The sequence below is a fragment of the Balaenoptera acutorostrata genome, chromosome 3 (assembly GCF_949987535.1).
Source record: "Balaenoptera acutorostrata chromosome 3, mBalAcu1.1, whole genome shotgun sequence".
NCBI lineage: Eukaryota > Metazoa > Chordata > Mammalia > Artiodactyla > Balaenopteridae > Balaenoptera > Balaenoptera acutorostrata.
In genome coordinates, this window is record NC_080066.1 from 137,376,646 (window position 1) to 137,399,663 (window position 23,018).

The 23,018-nt window shown below is 40.1% G+C and overlaps 1 protein-coding gene across 1 annotated transcript in view; it reads right to left on the bottom strand.

Annotated features, from left to right (window-relative positions):
• Positions 1–23,018, bottom strand: part of CCDC198 (coiled-coil domain containing 198) — a 53,033-nt gene that overhangs the window by 1,101 nt on the left and 28,914 nt on the right. The window lies entirely within an intron of this gene.

Consider the following 23,018-nt stretch of genomic DNA (forward strand, 5'->3'; position numbering starts at 1 on the left):
TATGCACATAATCACACAGCTAGTAAGTGACCATGAAGAGTTTTGACCCTTGTCTTTTGTCTTTAAAGCTGGCGCTTTATGCAGCAAACACTATATGGACCAGCCTCTTGTATTTTGACTTTGTTTTCCCTTTCCAAGGGATGCTCTTCAGGAAAACAGAGACACTGTCTTGGACGAATTTAAGCCTAACAGTAGGATTCATGTCTATTGGGTGTTTCCATACTAGCAGACTTATTCTTAAAGCAGAATAAAGAAATAAGGGTCAGTGATAAATGTGAAGACAATTTTTAAAACAATTAAGGTCTCTGTGCTTAATTGGCTGTGGGGGAAAAATGAGAGTGATTTGACTGGTTTGTTTCACCTGAGGGTAGGAATCTTTCACAGGCAGGTAGTCTTTTAGAACGAGGATATAAGTGGTGACCAGAGTATGGTTTCCCTGTATTCTGGGTGAAGGGTCTTGCTGCTGCCCAGTTTCTGGTTTTATTGATCATTTACATGAGATACATATTTTGTTAAATGGTTTTACTCCTCTTTTGTGATCTATCAAATGTCAAATATTACTGAGGGAATAAATGTACTGCTGCCAGGTTTTGGTCATGCAAATTTAAAGCAAAGACCCTCTTCTCAAATGGAAATATTTCATAGAGGTTCTTTTCTCTATATTTGTACAATAAAAAAGACCATTTGGATGATTTCACGAGGAGAAAGGACCAACCTGCCTTCAAAAGTTTACTGTAGGGCTCATCACTTCCAGATCTAAACTGCTACTTTTGATGCCTCCCAACATCATCAAGATTTCAGCCAGGTGCTCTTAACAGGAGGCAAGGGCCCCTTGGCCCATAGAACTCAATGGCAGCACTTGAGTTCATGACCCAGAAGCTCGAATTGACCAATGTCTCTCATCTTGTGAGAGCCAGAACTGAAGCTGAAACCAGACCTCCTGACTCGGGTGATTCCTCTTTCCTCAGAGCCTGGGCAGTAGGCGTGAATGTATGTGAGTGCAGTGGGTCAGGGCGTCGAGGCCAGATGGCAGCCCTTTGTCTGCACCATCTTTTCAAGGATGTTTGTATGGTGAACAGTCTTGGAAGAAAGAGCTAGTATCTTCCGCTAGAGCAAAGGACAAGCAAGCTGATTGTATAGGATAAAATATTAGAATTCCCTAAGCTTGGAGTTCCTTTCCTCTAATGCAGTCCACTACATGTAAGGGTCATCTGACCCTCTTTGTGTCAGTCTGTTAGAATTGAGGCTCGGGGAACCAGTGTGAAAATGATAACTCTGACTACTGTGATTGCTGTAACAGACTATCCTTGGTTTCTGTATTAGTGTGGGTTCTCCAGATCCACCAAGATCTGTAGTCAGCAGCCTAGAGACCCAGGAGAACAAAATATGTAAGTTCCAGTCCAAGTGCAAAGGCCTGAGAAGCAAATATGCTGATAGTGCTACAAGTTTTGGTCTAAGTCTGAAGGTAGGAGAAGACTCATGTCCCAGCTCAAAGACAGAATCCTTTTATTTTATTCAGGCCTTTGATAGATTGGATGAGGCCCAGCAACATTGGGGAGGCCAGTCTGCTTTACTTAGTCTACTGATTCAAATATTAATCTCATCCAGGTATACCCTCACAGACACGCCCAGAAATAATGTTTAATGGTCCCCTGGCCCAGTCAAGTTGACAGACCAAATTAACCATTAGCTTCCATGAAATTGTGGCAGGTTAATTTGTTAGCTTGCAAATAGAATAAAATCTTAGACCCTTCACAGTTCTTGATACATACTTTAAAAAAATAACAAAAAGATTCATCACTATGTTCAAGTGGTGTCAGCCTGACCTGATTACAAAATTTCCATCAGCTTTTCACCTAGATTTAGTAGCAGTTGGTGTTTACTGCTTATATCCATTATTTTCTTAGGGGTTGCGACATGGTGTCATTCTAATTCTAACACTCTGTGTATATATATATATATATTTTTTAAACTTTCCACTCTAAGATCTTTTTTTTAAAAAAGTATTTGTTTATTTATTTATTTATGGCTGTGTTGGGTCTTCGTTTCTGTGCGAGGGCTTTCTCTAGTTGTGGCAAGCGGGGGCCACTCTTCATCGCAGTGCGCGGGCCTCTCACTATCACAGCCTCTCTTGTTGCGGAGCACAGGCTCCAGACGCGCAGGCTCAGTAGTTGTGGCTCACGGGCCTAGTTGCTCTGCGGCATGTGGGATCCTCCCAAACCAGGGCTGGAACCCGTGTGCCCTGCATTAGCAGGCAGATTCTCAACCACTGCACCACCAGGGAAGCCCTGGAATATTTTAAAGTATTTAAAAGCTTAGATTAAATTTAAATCTCTGACCGGAAACAGTTTCTGCTCAGAGTTTGATGTAGCCATGTCTTATCAAAGATTTCTCTTAACGTCATAGCATTTAGATTGAGAAACTGTGGCAGTGACTGTCACCCAAAATTCAAAGATGTCTGGCTCTGGTAATACTTTTTCTAGTCTGTATCTGTTATAGTCTCTCTATTTCTAGTTTTTGAATTTCCATGGTCTTTTGCTAATGGTCAGTTTTATTATGGTTATAATCATATCCCTTCACAAGTCGTAGTTCCTATAGGCCAATTCTTATTAAATAGTTTTCATTTATCGAAAAAAACTTTCAGCTCATTTATATCTGTGTTAATATTTTGTAAATCAGCTCTGCAGTGGATTGATTTATCACCACAGAATCAGATGTCCATAAGGGATTTCAAAAATCCTCTGGTCATCCTACCCCTAAACAAATAAATACATATTTTATTTTCCAATATCGACAAGGATGATCCTAGCATGCAGGGTAAAGGAAAGAGATGGCAGAGAAGCCCAGTAGATTCTTAAGAGGAAACAGGGATGGGGAAAAATTAAAAATGGGATTGGGGAAGGGAGGATAAATAGTGGGACAGACTCTGCCCTCAGAATTTGGTGGGTGATATGTCTTGTCCTGACATGTTCACAGCCTGGCCTGCAGGGGATCACTGTGTAGTAACTGAAGATGGTGTAATGTGTCTGCCTTTATGAGCTCTCAGTCTATTAGTAATTAGATAGTATTTTAAAGACTTGGTATGTCCATTATAGCCTATTTTTAGGACCACCTCTGAAACACTAAGTCAGGAAAGAAGCCAAAAGCTAGATAACAGGAACTTTGCAAAGAATAATGGAAAAATTGAAGCCAGCTCAGAACAAGACAAAAGGTCAGGGTCAGATCTTTAGACCTGTTTTCCAGAAATGGGTAATAAGGAATTCCTGGCAGCTGTCTCAAACTCCAGTGAGGAGCGTGAGCAATAAAAAGAAATGCTTCATGCTGGAAAAAATCTTCACTGTCCCCCAATTTTTGTGATTAGTTTCACTTTTTTTCTTTTTACATTAAAGAATACATATAATGAGAATGGCCAGCAGAGGGCCTTCAGATAAACATGAACACTTTAATATTCAAGTGGGCTCTCTGAGTTTTGATTCTCCTTCCTATTGGATTATTTTTTAAGAAAATGAAAAAAAAAAAAACCTTCACATTTTATTGGGAAATAGTTGCACAGTGCTACAGCCCCAGTGTATGTTGCTGACATTGCTGTTAGCAATCTCCATTTCATGGAGGACTAAGTACTTCAGTGAAAGGTCAGTAGGTGGCAAACTTCTACAACCCTTAGACTGAAGAAGGCCCATAATGGGTAGATCCCCTCCTAGAGAAATATTGGGGATTTGTGCCTCTTTTCTTGGGGGGTGATGGGTGGTGTTAGTGGGCTGTGTGTGTGTGTGTTACATTGTAAAACGTACTAAATGAAAAATAAGTTTCTTTTCAAATAATTATGAAGACATTTGCCAGTTAAGCTAAATCAGTATGTATCAAAATCAACCAACCTGTCCTGAAGGTCATCTATGAGTGCTGTGGTTATCTCTGTCCCTGTGGGATAGAGGGTGGAGTAGAAAGTTCCTAAATTCCCCTTCAGTTCCAGTAATCTGTGATTTGAGATGCTCCACCTTGACCTAAATCTTACCTGCTCTCTGTAAGTCTCCCGGTGTTTTATGATCTGGAAGCAGATGTAGAGAGTTCCCAAGTATACATGGTGGGTTAAGATTTTGATTATAGTTTTGGAGGAAAATTTTTTTGGGAAATGTTGAAGGATAACAGGAATATTTGAGTAAGTCCAGTGGAGTACAAAACGTAGGAGACTGTAAAATCACCTTTTGTTTCTTTACTGAAAACTTGGATTCAGTGTTAACATTTTTTGTCATTCCTGAGATTCTCAAAGTTTTAAGTTTATGCTGATAAATTCTGGGGGAAAACTATTTCTTCATTCATTCTCTTGGAGAGTCATTTTCTGGTTAAAAGGCAATACAGTAGTCCCTCGTTATCCAAGGTTTTTGCTTTCCATGGTTTCATTTGCCTGTAATCAACGGTGGTTTCAAAATATTAACTGGAAAATTCCAGAAATAAGCAATTTATAAGCTTTAAATTGTGTGCCATTCTAAGTAGTGTGATAGTCCTGCTCCTTCCTGCCCCGGACGTGAATCATCCCTTTGTTCAGTATATTCCACCTGTTAGTCATTTAGTAACTGTGTTGATTGACTGTTGAGGTATCACAGTGCTTGTGTTCAAGTAACCCTTATTGTACTTGATAACGGCCCCAAAACACAACAGTAGTGGTGCTGGCAATTCGGATATGCCAAAGTGAAGCTGTAAAGTGCTTCCTTTATACAAAAAGGTGAAAGTTCTTGACTTAGTTAAAAAAAAAAAAAGTCGTATAATGAGATTGCTGAGATCAATGGTAAGAACGAATTTTCTATCCATGAAATTGTGAAGACGAAAGAAGAAATTTGTGCTAGTTTTGCTGTCGTGCCTCAAATATGTACGTATAAGGGAATATGTATGTATAGGGTTTTGAGATTACAAATAATACTGATATGTAGGGTTTGGTATTATCCACAGTTTTAGGCATCCACTGGGGGTCTTGGAACTATGCCCCATGGATAAGGAGAGACTAGTGTGCATTGTCTTCAGAACTAATAAGCACCTAAAAACTCCTCTCATTCTCCTCTACCACTGTCAAGCTGTTTTTGGATAGGACCATGGTATTGCTATGCTTTATACCTGTGTGATGTGTTAGGAAAGTAGACAGTCCCTAAGCATTTTTTAAATTATTATTATTTTTAATAGCTCTTTATTGGAGTGTAATTGCTTCACATCTGCTGCTTTTCTTCAGTGTCTTTGGATCTATTCTTTAGGAAACTACCCTTCTCAAGTTCATGTGACTCTGTGAGGCTCTCAATCATCTGGACCTGCTTTCCCAAAGAGTGGGGTTGTGATTCAGCATGGCGGTCAGATTCTTTTCGGGGATTTGAGTTTCATGCAGGCGGGAAGGGTGGGAGGGATTCAATACGATCTTTTATTTCTGTCCTTGCTAAACTGGATGGATATATAACTTTGGCTGCTAATGGTGATGATGCTTGTTACATGCTCTGAAGCCTACTTTGTTCAACACTAATATGGCTACTCTGTATCGTATAATGTTGGAATGGTACACCTTTTTCCATCCTTTTACTTTTAACCTATCTGTGTCTTTATATTTAAAGTTTGTTTCTTGAAGATAGCATAGAGTTGATTCTTGCTCTTTTATCAAATCTGACCATCTTTGCACTTAAATTGTGCTGTTGACCATTTATGTTTAATACAATTATTGACAAGCTGGGTTTAATTAGGACACCTTGGTTTTTGGATCTAGTTTTTGCATTTTCTCTTTTGTCCAACTTTTCCTCTTTCTTCTGCTTTTTTTAGATTGAGTATTTTTTATGATTTGATTTTATCTCCCCTTACTGGCATATTAGCCATTCCTCCTCTTTCTTATTTTTTTTTTAAGTGGTTGCCATAGTATACTTATTTATATATCACAGTCTACCTTTTAGTAATATTAAGTCACTCATATATAGTGGAAAAGCCTTACAACAGTATACTTCCATATTCTCTTTCCTGGCCTTTATGTTGTTGATGTCAACACATGTCAATACATGCGTTTTATATATATATATATGTAAAAAAGATATATATAAATAAAATGTAATATATAATAATGTATTATTAAAATATATAACTATCTAAATATATTATATATGAAATAAACCTCATAATACATTGTTGTTTTTCTTTAAACAGTCAATTAACTTTTACAGAGGTTCTGAAAATTTAAAAAAAGTATTTTATATTTACCCACATATATTTACCATTTCTAGTGCTCTTCATTCCTTTGGGTGATCCATAATTCCTTCTGATAGCATTTTCCTTCTGCCTAAAGAACTTTCTTTGACATTTTTTTCAATGCTGGTCAGCTGATGATGAATTGTTTCAGCTTTGAATGAATGTCTAAAATAGTCTTCACTTTGTCTTCATTTATGAAATATATTTTCTCTGGGTATAAAATTCTAGGTTGACAGGGTTTTTTTTTCCTTTTAGTACTTTAAAGATGTTATTGTCTTCTGGATTGTATAGTTTTTGATGAAAAGTCTACTGCCATCTTTGTTCCGCTGTATGTCCTGTCTTTTTTCTGAGGAAGGGGAATTATTAGATCCATCTTTCATGGTTTACCCCTTTCTTCTACATTGTTGGAGATTTCCTTTAACAAATTTTTTAGCTTGCTAAATTGTCTTCAATGTCAATTATGCAATTCTGCTCATTTATTGAGCAGCTATTTTTTAAATTGTATTTTACATTTTTAAGATTTCACATTGTCTTTTTCACCTGTTTATATTTATAGACACTTGTTTTTGTCAGCCTATTTTATCTCTGTGAAATTAATAAATATATTTATTTTAAAGTTCTTTGCTTTTATAATGTCGCATTGAATGTCTTTTTATTCAAATAATTGTTTACATGTTCATATCCTTAAGAATTTATCCTATACATAGAATACTGGGTCAAAGAGAATAAATAATTTTGAAGACTTTCTTGGAAGCTTCTAGATTGCTTCCTGAAAAAGTAAAATCATTGCCACAATCATCCATCTATCTACTACTTCAAAATAACAGTAATTGAGTGTATATGATATATCTGGCATATGGCAGGAATGTCTGTTTTGCTACACCTTGCAATGATTCAAACTATGTAAAATATATAATTTCACTGGATCATCTCCCCCTTCTACTCCATGGCATATACTCTTGCTCCTCCACATCCTCTTGAATACATTTTACCATTTGGTGTGCCCTTTCTTTGGGGCAAATTGCTTTGACTTTCAATGACCCTCACCTGAGACTCATCTTCAGCAAACTGCTTTGGGCTAGTGGAGCTCAGAGCCCCCATGAACAGAGGGCTGGAGGTGCCAGGCAGTTACTCTCCACCAGTCATCCCTAGCCAATGACTAGAGGTTACAGGATTATGAAGAGCTTCCTGGTGTCGGTCTCAACAACTCTGATATCTCAATCATCCTCCAGGGTCTCCTGTGAGATAAATTACCTTCCTCAGAATTCTGCCTGAAATTGCACCTTTATTTGGGTTCTTCCCCTTCATTGTCCTGATTCCTCCCTCCCTTACTGATTTTTCCTGGGATCTCTTCTTTAAAAAATAACTTGCACTCAAGTCACCTCAGGGTCTGCTTTGGGGAACCTGACATAAGATATGCTCCAATTCCACCCTACCATAAATACTGTTAATTTGGAGTAGTTTGTCTTATACTTTTTCTCTTGCTTCTACGACATGCATAAACATGAAAAAAAGTTATACATTATACACATTACCCTGTAATTTGCCTTAGTTTTTTCATTTAGTAATATATCAGGGACGCCTAAGACAATCCTTTAAAAAAATTCTCTAAAGTGTTACATTGATTTTATTGAGGTTCCATACTATAATTTTTCAATTACCACTAGAGATAGACATTAATATTATTTCAAATTTTATGTTGCTGTAATAACCTTGAGATCTTTGTCTTCAATAACGAAGTCAGGTTCTTGAGAAGGGGCCTTTTGCATTTTAAAAAGTCCCCTTTAGATGTTAAGAGCCAGATCCCATAAGTCTTAGAACGGAGAGAAGGTAGCATTTGTATTCTGGACATGGGGTAAGAGGTTGTAGGGTGATGACTCAGGAACAGGTTGCCAACCACATAAAGAAGAAAGAAAATTCCTCCTTGGCTTAGAGGCAAGTATTTTGGAAGAAACTGAGAGGAGAAAGCAAAAGAGCTGAGAAGCTTATGTGGGGCTTTCTCCCTGGCCTGTCCTTTGGTGTGAAAACCTGGGAGGTGGGATCATGTAGAGACTCCGGGCAGATTCTCATTCAGTGCATCCTGTTTAGAGGACCCTGCTGGAGCCATTCTGACTGTTGCCCATGCTCTGCGTATAGTTAAATATTTTGACTGTCCCCTGCCGTCTTCAGGAAGATTTGTTGACTTAAAAGCGGAAAGCTACATCTCTATCTGCAGGGTGGATAGGAACATATATTTGGGGGTGTGCCCTTTATGAAAAAGAATTAAAATTATGAACCTGCCTTAAAGCAACATCTGGGGGCTGCAGCAGAGCAATAATGGCAACAAGATATGTTTCAGTAGAAAGGGCCTGCACCCCCAAGCCTCGACTCCTGCAGGTATTGCAAGGAATATGTGAAAAGTTTCCATGGCCTCCAAAGAAGCAGGCGAGGGAGCTGAGAACTGAGAGCCTTGGGGACTCCTTTGCACGGTCTGTGGGATGGACAGCCCACCCCAGGGACTGTATAGAAAATACAGTTGATTCTTGGAGGATGAGTAGCACCCTCCAAACTGAGGTGGGGCTCAACAGCAGGAGAAAACCACGGGGCTTCCTTGTAAGCAGTCACTCTACAAGGCCAGTGCCGAGAGTATGGCAGGAAGTAACATAGCTGGGGATGGGGTTGGGGTTCTTGCTAAGGAGAGGGAGGTAGATGCCCAGGATCATCAAGATGAATATCTTCCAGTCAAGGCCAGAGAGGACAGAGGACAGCACTGATGAGTTATTGCTCACACCCCACAAGGACAGGGCCGTAAGCAGGCCTGAGCTTCTTCCCCCAAACTTGGACCCTGGCTGGGGACAGAGAAACAGGAGTGGAGGAGAATCTGAAGAGAATGCATTTTAAGCCATAAGTGGTTGAAATACTTTGAACTGGTGAGAGGACAGTGATGGGAATGGGAGCTTGAGAGCTAGAGTTACAGAGAGAGGAACAGCATTTCAAGATAGTGTACCCTGAGACGTTTCCCTTATGATTAGTGAACCCACTATTCACCCTTGAACTTTTAAAAAATTATATTTGGAGCTTTTTATCACTTGTCTTTTTTTTTTTCCTACAGTTATCATGGTTTATTTTATTTTATGTTATTTATTTATTTTGGCTGCATTGGGTCTTTGGTGCTGTGTGTGGGCTTTCTCTAGTTGCAGTGAGCAGGGGCTACTCTTCCTTGCAGTGTGCCGGCTTCTTATTGCAGTGGCTTCTCTTGTTGCAGAACACAGGCTCTAGGCGTGTGGGCTTCAGTAGTTGTGGCACGAGCTCAGTAGTTGTGGCTCACAGGCTCTAGAGTGCAGGCTCGGTAGTTGTGGCGCACAGGCTTAGTTGCTCCACGGCATGTGGGATCTTCCCAGACCAGGACTAGAACCCGTGTCCCCTGCATTGGCAGGCGGATTCTTTTTTTTTTTTTTAATTATTTATTTATTATTTATTTATTATTATTATTTTATTTTTGGCTGTGTTGGGTCTTCGCCTCTGTGTGAGGGCCTTCTCCAGTTGCAGAGAGCGGGGGCCACTCCCCATCGCGGTGCGCGGGCCTCCCACCTTTGCGGCCCCTCCTGCTGTGGAGCAGAGGCTCCAGACGCTCAGGCCCAGCAGCCGTGGCTCACGGGCCCAGCCGCTCCGCGGCACGTGGGATCCTCCCAGACCAGGGCTCGAACCCGTGTCCCCCACATTGGCAGGCAGACTCTCAACCACTGCGCCACCAGGGAAGCCCCTGGCAGGCGGATTCTTAACCACTGCACCACCAGGGAAGCCCCAGTCATCCTTGAACTTTTGTCTTTGCATATTGATATTTTTATTTCTGTTGGCTAACTTCTGAGAAATGGTTTGCAACAGCTGCTGATTTTTAAATATATCTTTTATCCAGACACCTATTTTTAATTCCATTATTCATTCTAAAAGTTTTTCAGCTGATTCTTTCGGCTGTGTTGGGTCTTCGCTTCTGTGTGAGGGCTTTCTCTAGTTGTGGCAAGTGGGGGCCACTCTTCATCGCGGTGCGCGGGCCTCTCACTATCACGGCCTCTCTTGTTGTGGAGCACAGGCTCCAGACGCGCAGGCTCAGTAGTTGTGGCTCACGGGCCCAGTCGCTCCGCGGCATGTGGGATCTTCCCAGACCAGGGCTCGAACCCGTGTCCCCTGCATTGGCAGGCAGATTATCAACCACTGTGCCACCAGGGAAGCCCCCAGCTGATTCTTTTGGGTAGTCTAGGCATATAATCACATTGTCTGTGAATCATGGTAAATCTCTTTTCATAATTCCATAGTTATGTACTTCTGGCTTCATTGAACAGACCAGACTCCTAGAACCACAACATTTTTTCTTCTTATTTTATTCCTAATTTCAACAGGAATAAAGCTACTAGTTAACAAACATGTATAGAGCAGTTATTAGGCATTGGGTGCTGTTTTTTTTTATTAGTTATCTATTTTATACATATTAGTGTATACATGTCAATCCCAATCTCCCAATTCATCCCCCCACCACTCCCCCCCACCACCCCACTTTCCCCCCTTGGTGTCCATATGTTTGTTCTCTACATCTGTGTCTCTATTTCTGCCTTGCAAACCGGTTCATCTGTACCATTTTTCTAGATTCCACATATATGCATTAACATATGATATTTGTTTTTCTCTTTCTGACTTACTTCACTCTGTATGGCAGTCTCTAGGTCCATCCATGTTTCTTCAAATGACCCAATTTCGTTCCTTTTTATGGCTGAGTAATATTCCATTGTATATATGTACCACATCTTCTTTATCCATTTGTCTGTCGATGGGCTTTTAGGTTGCTTCCATGACCTGGCTATTGTAAATAGTGCTGCAATGAACATTGGGGTACATGTGTCTTTTTGAATTATGGTTTTCTCTGGGTATATGCCCAGTAGTGGGATTGCTGGGTCATATGGTAATTCTATTTTTAGTTTTTTAAGGAACCTCCATACTGTTCTCCATAGTGGCTGTATCAATTTACATTCCCACCAACAGTGCAAGAGGGTTCCCTTTTCTCCACATCCTCTCCAGCCTTTGTTGTTTGTAGATTTTCTGATGATTCCCATTCTAATTGGTGTGAGATGATACCTCATTGTAGTTTTCATTTGCCTTTCTCTAATAATTAGTGATGTTGAGCAGCTTTTTATGTGCCTCTTGGCCATCTCTATGTCTTCTTTGGAGAAATGTCTGTTTAGGTCTTCTGTCCATTTTTTTGATTGGGTTGTTTGATTTTTTTTTAATGTTGAGCTGCATGAGCTGTTTATATATTTTGGAGATTAATCCTTTGTTGATTCATTTGCAAATATTTTCTCCCATTCTGAGGGGTGTCATTTCATCTTGTATAGTTTCCTTTGCTGTGCAAAATCTTTTAAGTTTCATTCGGCCCCATTTGTTTATTTTTGTTTTTATTTCCATTACTCTAGGAGGTGGATCAAAAAAGATCTTGCTGTGATTTATGTCAAAGAGTGTTCTTATGTTTTCCTCTAAGAGTTTTATAGTGTCCAGTCTTACACTTAGGTCTTTAATCCATTTTGAGTTTATTTTTGTGTATGGTGTTAGGTAGTGTTCTAATTTCATTATTTTACATGTAGCTGCCCAGTTTTCCCAGCACCACTTGTTGAAGAGACTCTCTTTTCTCCATTGTATATCCTTTCCTCCTTTGTCATAGATTAGTTGACCATAGGTGCATGGGTTTATCTCTGGGCTTTCTATCCTGTTCCATTAATCTGTATTTCTGTTTTTGTGCCAGTACCATATTGTCTTGATTACTGTAGCTGTGTAGTATAGTCTGAAGTCAGGGAGTCTGATTCCTCCAGCTCTGTTTTTTTCCCTCCAGATTGCTTTGGCTATTTGGGGTCTTTTGTGCCTCCATACAAATTTTAAGATTTTTTGTTCTAGTTCTGTAAAAAATGCCATTGGTAATTTGATAGGGATTGCATTGAACCTGTAGATTGCTTTGGGTAGTATAGTCATTTTCACAGTATTGATTCTTCCAATCCACGAACATGGTATATTTCTCCATCTGTTTGTGTCATCTTTAATTTCTTTCATCAGTGTCTTATACTTTTCTGAGTACAGCTCTTTTACCTCCTTATGCAGGTTTATTCCTAGGTATTTTATTCTTTTTGTTGCAATGGTGAATGGGATTGTTTCTTTAATTTCTCTTTCTGATCTTTTGTTGTTAGTGTATAGGAATGCAAGAGGTTTGTGTGCATTGATTTTGTATCCTGCTACTTTACCAAGTTCATTGATTAGCTCTAGTAGTTTCCTGGTGGCATCTTTAGGATTATCTATGTATAGTACCATGTCATCTGCAAACAGTGACGGTTATACTTCTTCGTTTCCAATTTATGTTCCTTTTATTTCTTCTTCTTCTCTGATTTCCATGGCTAAGACTTCCAAAACTACATTGAATAATAGTGGCAAGAGTGGACATCCTTGTCTTGTTCCTGATCTTAGAGGAAATGCTTCCAGTTTTTCACCATTGAGAATGATGTTTGCTGCAGGTTTGTTGTATATGGCCTTTATGATGTTGAGGTAGGTTCCCTCTATGCCCACTTTCTAGAGAGTTTTTATCATAAATGGGTGTTGAATTTTGTCAAAAGCTTTTTCTGCATCTATTGAGATGATCATATGGTTTTTCTTCTTCAATTTGTTAATATGGTGTATCACATTGATTGATTTGCATATATTGAAGAATCCTTGCATCCCTGGGATAAATCCCACTCAATCACAGTGTATGATTCTTTTTTTAAAATTATTAATTAATTAATTAATTAATTAATTCATTTTTGGCTGTGTTGGGTCTCCGTTTCTGTGCGAGGGCCCTCTCCAGCTGCGGCAAGCGGGGGCCACTCTTCATCGCAGTGCGCGGGCCTCTCACCATTGCGGCCTCTCTTGCTGCGGAGCACAGGCTCCAGACGCGCAGGCTCAGTAGTTGTGGCTCACGGGCCCAGTTGCTCCGTGGCATGTGGGATCCTCCCAAACCAGGGCTCGAACCCGTGTCCCCTGCACCGGCAGGCGGACTCCCAATCACTGCGCCACCAGGGAAGCCCCCAGTGTATGATTCTTTTATTGTGTTGTTGGGTTTTATTTGCTAGTATTTTGTTGAGGATTTTTGCATCTATATTCAGCTGATACTGGCCTGTAATTTTCTATTTTTGTGGTATCTTTGTCTGGTTTTAGTATCAGGGTGATGGTGGCCTTGTAGAATGAGTTTGGGAGTGTTCCTTCCTCTGCAGTTCTTTGGAAGAGTTTGAGAAGGATGGGTGTTAGCTCTTCTCTAAATGTTTGATAGAATTCACCCGTGAGGCCATCTGGTCCTGGACTTTTGTTGGTTGGAAGATTTAAATCACAGTTTCAATTTCATTACTTGTGATTGGTCTGTTCATATTTTCTGTTTCTTCCTGGTTCAGTCTTGGAAGGTTAAACCTTTCTAAGAATTTGTCCATTTCTTCCAGGTTGTCCATTTTATTGGCATAGAGTTGCTTGTGGTAGTCTCTTATGATGCTTTGTATTTCTGAGGTGTCCATTGTAACTTCTCCTTTTTCATTTCTAATTCTATTGATTTGAGTCCTCTCCCTCTTTTTCTTGATGAGTCTGACTAAAGGTTTATCAATTTTGCTTACCTTCTCAAAGAACCAGCTTTTAGTTTTATTGATCTTTGCTGTTGTTTTCTTTGTTTCTATTTCATTTATTTCTGCTCTGATCTTTATGATTTCTTTCCTTTTACTAACTTTGGATTTTGTTTATTCTTCTTTCTCTAGTTCCTTTAGGTGTAAGGCTAGATTGTTTGAGATTTTTCTTGTTTCTTGAGGTAGGATTGTATTGTTATAAAGTTCCCTCTTAGAACTGCTTTTGACGCATCCCATAGGTTTTGGATCGTCGTGTTTTCATTGTCATTTGTCTCTAGGTATTTTTTGATTTCCTCTTTGATTTCTTCAGTGATCTCCTGGTTAGTTAGTAACATATTGTTTAGCCTCCACGTGTTTGTGTTTTTCACATTTTTTTCCCCCTGTAATTGATTTCTTTTTTTTTTAAACATCTTTATTGAAGTATAATTGCTTTACAATGGTGTGTTAGTTTCTGCTTTATAACAAAGTGAATCAGTTATACATATACATATGTTCCCATATCTCTTCCCTCTTGCATCTCCCTCCCTCCCACCCTCCCCATCCCACCCCTCTAGGTGGTCACAAAGCACCGAGCTGATCTCCCTGTGCTATGTGGCTGCTTCCCACTAGCTATCTATTTTACATTTGGTAGTGTATATATGTCCATGACACTCTCTCACCCTGTCACATCTCACCCCTCCCCCTCCCCATATCCTCAAGTCCATTCTCTAGTAGGTCTGTGTCTTTATTCCCGTCTTGCCACTAGGTTCTTCATGGCCCTTTTTTTTCCCCTTAGATTCCATATATATGTGTTAGCATACTGTATTTGTTTTTCTCTTTCTGACTTACTTCACTCTGTATGACAGACTCTAGGTCCATCCACCTCACTACAAATAACTCCATTTCATTTCTTTTTATGGCTGAGTAATATTCCATTGTATATATGTGCCACATCTTCTTTATCCATTCATCTGTCGATGGACACTTAGGTTGCTTCCATGTCCTGGCTATTGTAAATAGAGCTGCAATGAACATTTTGTTACATGACTCTTTTTGACCTATGGTTTTCTCAGGGTATATGCCCAGTAGTGGGATTGCTGGGTCGTATGGTAGTTCTATTTGTAGTTTTTAAGGAACCTCCATACTGTTCTCCATAGTGGCTGTATCAATTTACATTCCCACCAACAGTGCAAGAGGGTTCCCTTTCCTCCACACCCTCTCCAGCATTTACTGTTTCTAGATTTTTTGATGATGGCCATTCTGACCGGTGTGAGATGATATCTCATTGTAGTTTTGATTTGCATTTCTCTAATGATTAATGATGTTGAGCATTCTTTCATGTGTCTGTTGGCTATCTGTATATCTTCTTTGGAGAAATGTCTATTTAGGTCTTCTGCCCATTTTTGGATTGGGTTGTTCGTTTTTTTGTTATTGAGCTACATGAGCTGCTTGTAAATCTTGGAGGTTAATCCTGTCAGTTGCTTCATTTGCAAATATTTTCTCCCATTCTGATGGTTGTCTTTTGGTCTTGTTTATGGTTTCCTTTGCTGTGCAAAAGCTTTTAAGTTTCATTAGGTCCCATTTGTTTATTTCTGTTTTTTTTTTTTTTCAAACATCTTTATTGAAGTATAATTGCCTTACAATAGTGTGTTAGCATCTGCTTTATAACAAAGTGAATCTGTTATACATATACAATATGTTCCCATTTCTCTTCCCTCTTGCATCTCCCTCCCTCCCACCCTCCCCATCCCACCCCTCTAGGTGGTCACAAAGCACCGAGCTGATCTCCCTGTGCTATGCGGCTGCTTCCCACTAGCTATCTATTTTACATTTGGTAGTGTATATATGTCCATGACACTCTCTTACCCTGTCACATCTCACCCCACTCCCTCCCCATATCCTCAAGTCCATTCTCTAGTAGGTCTGTGTCTTTATTCCCGTCTTGCCACTAGGTTCTTCATGGCCTTTTTTTTTTTTTCCCTTAGATTTCATATATATGTGTTAGCATACTGTATTTGTTTTTCTCTTTCTGACTTACTTCACTCTGTATGACAGACTCTAACTCCATCCACCTCATTACAAATACCTCCATTTCATTTCTTTTTATGGCTGAGTAATATTCCATTGTATATATGTGCCACATCTTCTTTATCCATTCATCTGTCGATGGACATTTAGGTTGCTTCCATGTCCTGGCTATTGTAAATAGAGCTGCAATGAACATTTTGGTACATGACTCTTTTTGACCTATGGTTTTCTCAGGGTATATGCCCAGTAGTGGGATTGCTGGGTCGTATGGTAGTTCTATTTGTAGTTTTTTAAGGAACCTCCATACTGTTCTCCATAGTGGCTGTATCAATTTACATTCCCACCAACAGTGCAAGAGTGTTCCCTTTCCTCCACACCCTCTCCAGCATTTACTGTTTCTAGATTTTTTGATGATGGCCATTCTGACCGGTGTGAGATGATATCTCATTGTAGTTTTGATTTGCATTTCTCTAATGATTAATGATGTTGAGCATTCTTTCATATGTCTGTAGGCCATCTGTATATCTTCTTTGGAGAAATGTCTATTTAGATCTTCTGCCCATTTTTGGATTGGGTTGTTCGTTTTTTTGTTATTGAGCTGCATGAGCTGCTTGTAAATCTTGGAGATTAATCCTTTGTCAGTTGCTTCATTTGCAAATATTTTCTCCCATTCTGAGGGTTGTCTTTTGGTCTTGTTTATGGTTTCCTTTGCTGTGCAAAAGCTTTTCAGTTTCATTAGGTCCCATTTGTTTATTTGTGTTCTTATTTCCATTTCTCTGGGAGCTGGGTCAAAAAGAATCTTGCTGTGATGTATGTCATAGAGTGTTCTGCCTATGTTTTCCTCTAAGAGTTTGATAGTGTCTGCCCTTACACTTAGGTCTTTAATCCATTTTGAGTTTATTTTTGTGCATGGTGTCAGGGAGTGTTCTAATTTCATACTTTTACATGTATCTGTCCAATTTTCCCAGCACCACTTATTGAAGAGGCTGTCTTTTCTCCACTGTATATGTTTGCCTCCTTTATCAAAGATAAGGTGACCATATGTGCGTGGGTTTATCTCTGGGCTTTCTATCCTGTTCCATTGATCTATATTTCTTTTCTTGTGCCAGTACCAAACTGTCTTGATTACTGTAGCTTTGTAATATAGTCTGAAGTCAGGGAGCCTGATTCCCCCAGCTCCATTTTTCGTTCTCAAGATTGCTTTGGCTATTTGGGGTCTTTTGTGTTTCCATACAAACTGTGAAATTTTTTGTTCTAGTTCTGTGAAAAATGCCAGTGGTAGTTTGATAGGGATTGCATTGAATCTGTAGATTGCTTTGGGTAGTAGAGTCATTTGCACAATGTTGATTCTTCCAATCCAAGAACATGGTATATCTCTCCATCTATTTGTATCATCTTTAATTTCTTTCATCAGTGTCTTATAATTTTCTGCATACAGGTCTTTTGTCTTCTTAGGTAGGTTTATTCCTAGATATTTTATTCTTTTTGTTGCAATGGTAAACGGGAGTGTTTTCTTAATTTCACTTTCAGATTCTTCATCATTAGTGTATAGGGATGCACGAGATTTCTGTGCATTAATTTTGTATCCTGCTACTTTACCAAATTCATTGATTAGCTCTAGGAGTTTTCTGGTAGCATCTTTAGGATTCTCTATGTATAGTATCATGTCATATGCAAACAGTGACAGCTTTACTTCTTCTTTTCTGATTTGGATTCCTTTTATTTCTTTTTCTTCTCTGATTGCTGTGGCTAACACTTCCAAAACTATGTTGAATAATAGTGGTGAGAATGGGCAACCTTGTCTTGTTCCTGATCTTAGTGGAAATGGTTTCAGTTTTTCACCATTGAGGACGATGTTGGCTGTGGGTTTGTCATATATGGCCTTTATTATGTTGAGGAAAGTTCCCTCTATGCCTACTTTCTGCAGGACTTTTATCATAAATGGGTGTTGAATTTTGTCAAAAGCTTTCTCTGCATCTATTGAGATGATCATATGGTTTTTCTCCTTCAATTTGTTAATATGGTGTATCACGTTGATTGATTTGCGTATACTGAAGAATCCTTGCATTCCTGGGATAAACCCCACTTGATCATGGTGTATGATCCTTTTAATGTGCTGTTGGATTCTGTTTGCTAGTATTTTGTTGAGGATTTTTGCATCTATGTTCATCAGTGATATTGGCCTGTAGTTTTCTTTCTTTGTGACATCTTTGCCTGGTTTTGGTATCAGGGTGATGGTGGCCTCGTAGAATGAGTTTGGGAGTGTTCCTCCCTCTGCAATATTTTGGAAGAGTTTGAGAAGGATAGGTGTTAGCTCTTCTCTAAATGTTTGATAGAATTCACCTGTGAAGCCATCTGGTCCTGGGCTTCTGTTTGTTGGAAGGTTTTTAATCACAGTTTCAATTTCAGTGCTTGTGATTGGTCTGTTCATATTTTCTATTTCTTCCTGGTTCAGTCTCGGAAGGTTGTGCATTTCTAAGAATCTGTCCATTTCTTCCAGGTTGTCCATTTTATTGGCATAGAGTTGCTTGTAGTAATCTCTCATGATCGTTTGTATTTCTGCAGTGTCAGTGGTTACTTCTCCTTTTTCATTTCTAATTCTATTGATTTGAGTCTTCTCCCTTTTTCTCTTGATGAGTCTGGCTAATGGTTTATCAATTTTGTTTATCTTCTCAAAGAACCAGCTTTTACTTTCATTGATTTTTGCTATTGTTTCCTTCATTCCTTTTTCATTTATTTCTGACCTGATCTTTATGATTTCTTTCCTTCTGACAGCTTCGGGGTTTTTTTGTTCTTCTTTCTCTAATTGCTTTAGGTGCAAGGTTAGGTTGTTTATTAGAGATGTTTCCTGTTTCTTGAGGTAGGCTTGTATTGCTATAAACTTCCCTCTTAGAACTGCTTTTGCTGCGTCCCATAGGTTTTGGGTCGTCGTGTCTCCATTGTCATTTGTTTCTAGGTATTTTTTGATTTCCCCTTTGATTTCTTCAGTGATCACTTCGTTATTAAGTAGTGTATTGTGTAGCATCCATGTGTTTGTATTTTTTACAGATCTTTTCCTGTAATTGATATCTAGTCTCATAGTGTTGTGGTCGGAAAAGATACTTGATACGATTTCAATTTTCTTAAATTTACCAAGGCTTGATTTGTGACCCAAGATATGATCTATCCTGGAGAATGTTCCATGAGCACTTGAGAAAAATGTGTATTCTGTTGTTTTTGGGTGGAACGTCCTATAAATATCAATTAAGTCCATATTGTTTAATGTATCATTTAAAGCTTGTGTTTCCTTATTTATTTTCATTTTGGATGATCTGTCCATTGGTGAAAGTGGGGTGTTAAAGTCCCCTACTATGATTGTGTTGCTGTCAATTTCCCCTTTCATGGCTGTTAGTATTTGCCTTATGTATTGAGATACTCCTATGTTGGGTGCATAAATATTTACAATTGTTATACCTTCCTCTTGGATCGATCCCTTGATCATTATATAGTGTCCTTCTTTGTCTCTTGTAATAGTCTTTATTTTAAAGTCTATTTTGTCTGATATGAGAATTGTTACTCCAGCTTTCTTTTGATTTCCATTTGTATGGAATATCTTTTTCCATCCCCTCACTTTCAGTCTGTATGTGTCCCTAGGTCTGAAGTGGTTCTCTTGTAGATAGCATATATATGGGTCTTGTTTTTGTATCCATTCAGCCAGTCTGTGTCTTTTGGTGGGAGCATTTAATCCATTTACATTCAAGGTAATTATCGATATGTATGTTCCTATTCCCATTTTCTTAAATGCTTTGGGTTTGTTATTGTAGGTGTTTTCCTTCTCTTGTGTTTCTTGCCTAGAGAAGTTCCTTTAGCATTTGTTGTAAAGCTGGTTTGGTGGTGCTGAACTCTCTCAGCTTTTGCTTGTCTGTAAAGGTTTTAATTTCTCCATCACATCTGAATGAGATCCTTGCTGGGTAGAGTAATCTTGGTTGTAGGTTTTTCTCCTTCATCACTTTAAGTATATCCTGCCACTCCCTTCTGGCTTGCAGAGTTTCTGCTGAGAGATCAGATGTTAACGTTATGGGGATTCCCTTGTGTGTTATTTGTTGTTTTTCCCTTGTTGCTTTTAATATGTTTTCTTTATATTTAATTTTTGACAGTTTGATTAATATGTGTCTTGGCGTGTTTCTCCTTGGATTTATCCTGTATGGGACTCTCTGTGCTTCCAGGACTTGATTAACTATTTCCTTTCCCATATTAGGGAAGTTTTCAACTATCATCTCTTCAAATATTTTCTCAGTCCCTTTCTTTTTCTCTTCTTCTGGGACCCCTATAATTCGAATGTTGGTGCATTTAATGTTGTCCCAGAGGTCTCTGAGACTGTCCTCATTTCTTTTCATTCTTTTTTCTTTATTCTGCTCTGTAGTAGTTATTTCCACCATTTTATCTTCCAGGTCACTTATCCGTTCTTCTGCCTCAGTTATTCTGCTATTGATCCCATCTAGAGTATTTTTAATTTCATTTATGTGTTTTTCATTGTTGCTTGGTTCCTCTTTAGTTCTTCTACATCCTTGTTAAATGTTTCTTGCATTTTGTCTATTCTATTTCCAAGATTTTGGATCATCTTTACTATCATTATTCTGAATTCTTTTTCAGGTAGACTACCTATTTCCTCTTCATTTGTTAGGTCTGGTTTGTTTTGACCCTGCTCCTTCATCTGCTGTGTGTTTTTCTGTCGTCTCATTTTGCTTATCTTACTGTGTTTGGGGTCTCCTTTTCACAGGCTGCAGGTTCGTAGTTCCCGTTGTTTTTGGTATCTGTCCCCAGTGGCTAAGGTTGGTTCAGTGGGTTGTGTAGGCTTCCTGGTGGAGGGAACTAGTGCCTGAGTTCTGGTGGATGAGGCTGTATCTTGTCTTTTTGGTGGGCACGTCCACGTCTGGTGGTGTATTTTGTGGTGTCTGTGGCCTTATTATGATTTTAGGCAGCCTCTCTGCTGATGGATGGGGCTGTGTTCCTGTCTTGCTAGTTGTTTGGCATAGGGTGTCCAGCACTGTAGCTTGCTGGTCGTTGAGTGAAGCTGGGTCTTGATGTTGAGATGGAGATCTCTGAGAGATTTTTGCCATTTGGTATTACGTGGAGATGGGAGGTCTCTTGTGGACCAGTGTCCTGAAGTTGGCTCTCCCACCTCAGAGGCACAGCCCTGATGCCTGGCTGGAGCACCAAGAGCCTTTCATGCACACGGCTCAGAGTAAAAGGGAGAAAAAATAGAAAGAAAGAGGCTATAATATAGTGAAGTAAAATAAAGCTATTATAAAGCAAAGCTATACAGACAAAATCTCACCCAGAGGCATATACATATACACTCACAAAAAAAGGAAAAGGGGAAAAATTAATATCTCCTGCTCCCAGAGTCCACCTCCTGACTTTGGGATGATTCGTTGTCTATTCAGGTGTTCAGCAGATGCAGGCACATCAAGTTGTTTGTGGAGCTTTAATCCGCTGCTCCTGAGGCTGCTGGGAGAGATTTCCCTTTCTCTTCTTTGTTCGCACGGCTCCCGGGGTTCAACTTTGGATTTGGACCCGCCTCTGCGTGTAGGTCTCCTGAGGGCATCTGTTCCCCGCCCAGACAGGACGGGATTAAAGGAGCAGCTGCTTCGGGGGCTCTGGCTCACTCAGGCCGGGAGGAGGGAGGGGTACAGAGGAGGTGGGGCGAGCCTGCCGGGGCAAAGGCCAGCATGACGTTACACCAGCCTGAGACGCACCGTGCGTTCTCCCGGCAAAGTTGTCCATGGATCATGGGACCCTGGCAGTGGCAGGCTGCACTGGCTCCCGGGAGGGGCGGTGTGGAGAGTGACCTGTGCTCGCACACAGGCTTTTTGGTGGCGGCAGCAGCAGCCTTAGTGTCTCACGCCTGTCTCTGGGGCCCGCGCTGATCGCCACGGCTCACGCCCGTCTCTGGAGCTCATTTAGGCGGCGCTCTGAATCCCCTCTCCTTGCGCACCAGGAAACAAAGAGGGTAGAAGAAGTCTCTTGCCTCTTCGGTAGCTGCAGACTTTTTCCTGGACTCCCTCCCGGCTAGCTGTGGGGCACTAACCCCTTCAGGCTGTGTTCACGCCGCCAACCCCAGTCCTCTCCTTGCGATCCGACCGAAGCCCGAGCCTCAGCTCCCAGCCCCGCCCGCCCCGGCAGGTGAGCAGACAAGCCTCTCGGGCTGGTGAGTGCTACTCAGCACAGATCCTCCGTGCGGGAATCTCTCCGCTTTGCCCTCTGCACCCCTGTGGCTGCGCTCTCCTCCGTGGCTCCGAAGCTTCCCCCCTCTGCCACCCGCAGTCTCTGCCCGCGAAGGGGCTTCCTAGTGTGTGGAAACCTTTCCTCCTTCACAGCTCCCTCCCACTGGTGCAGGTGCCGTCCCTATTCTTTTGTCTCTGTTATTTCTTTTTTCTTTTGCCCTACCCAAGTACGGGGGGAGTTTCTTGCCTTTTGGGAGGTCTGATGTTTTCTGCCAGCGTTCAGTGGGTGTTCTGTAGGAGCAGTTCCACGTGTAGATGTATTTCTACTGTATCTGTGGGAAGGAAGGTGATCTCCGCATCTTACTCTTCCGCCATCTTCTCTCCGATGTAATTGATTTCTAATCTCGTAGCATTGTGGTTGGAAAAGATGGTTGATATGATTTCAGTTTTGTTAAATTTACTGAGGCTTGATTTGTGACCCAAGATGTGATCTATCCTGGAGAATGTTCCTTGTGCATTTGAGAAGAAAGTGTAATCTGCTATTTTTGGATGGAATATCTTATAAATATCAATTAAATCTATCTGGTCTATTGTGTCATTTAAAGCTTGTGTTTACTTATTAATTTTCCATCTGGATGATGTGTCCATTTGTATAAGTGAGGTATTAAAGTCCCCCACTATTATTGTGTTACTGTCGATTTCTTCTTTTATAGCTGTTAGCATTTGCCTTATGTATTGAGGTGCTCCTATGTTGGGTGCATATATATTTATAATTGTTATATCTTCTTCTTGGATTGATCCCTTGATCATTATGTAGTGTCCTTCCTTGTCTCTTGTAACATTCTTTATTTTAAAGTCTATTTTATCTGATATGAGTATTGCTACTCCAGCTTTCTTTTGATTTCCATTTGCATGGAATATCTTTTTCCACCCCCTCACTTTCAGT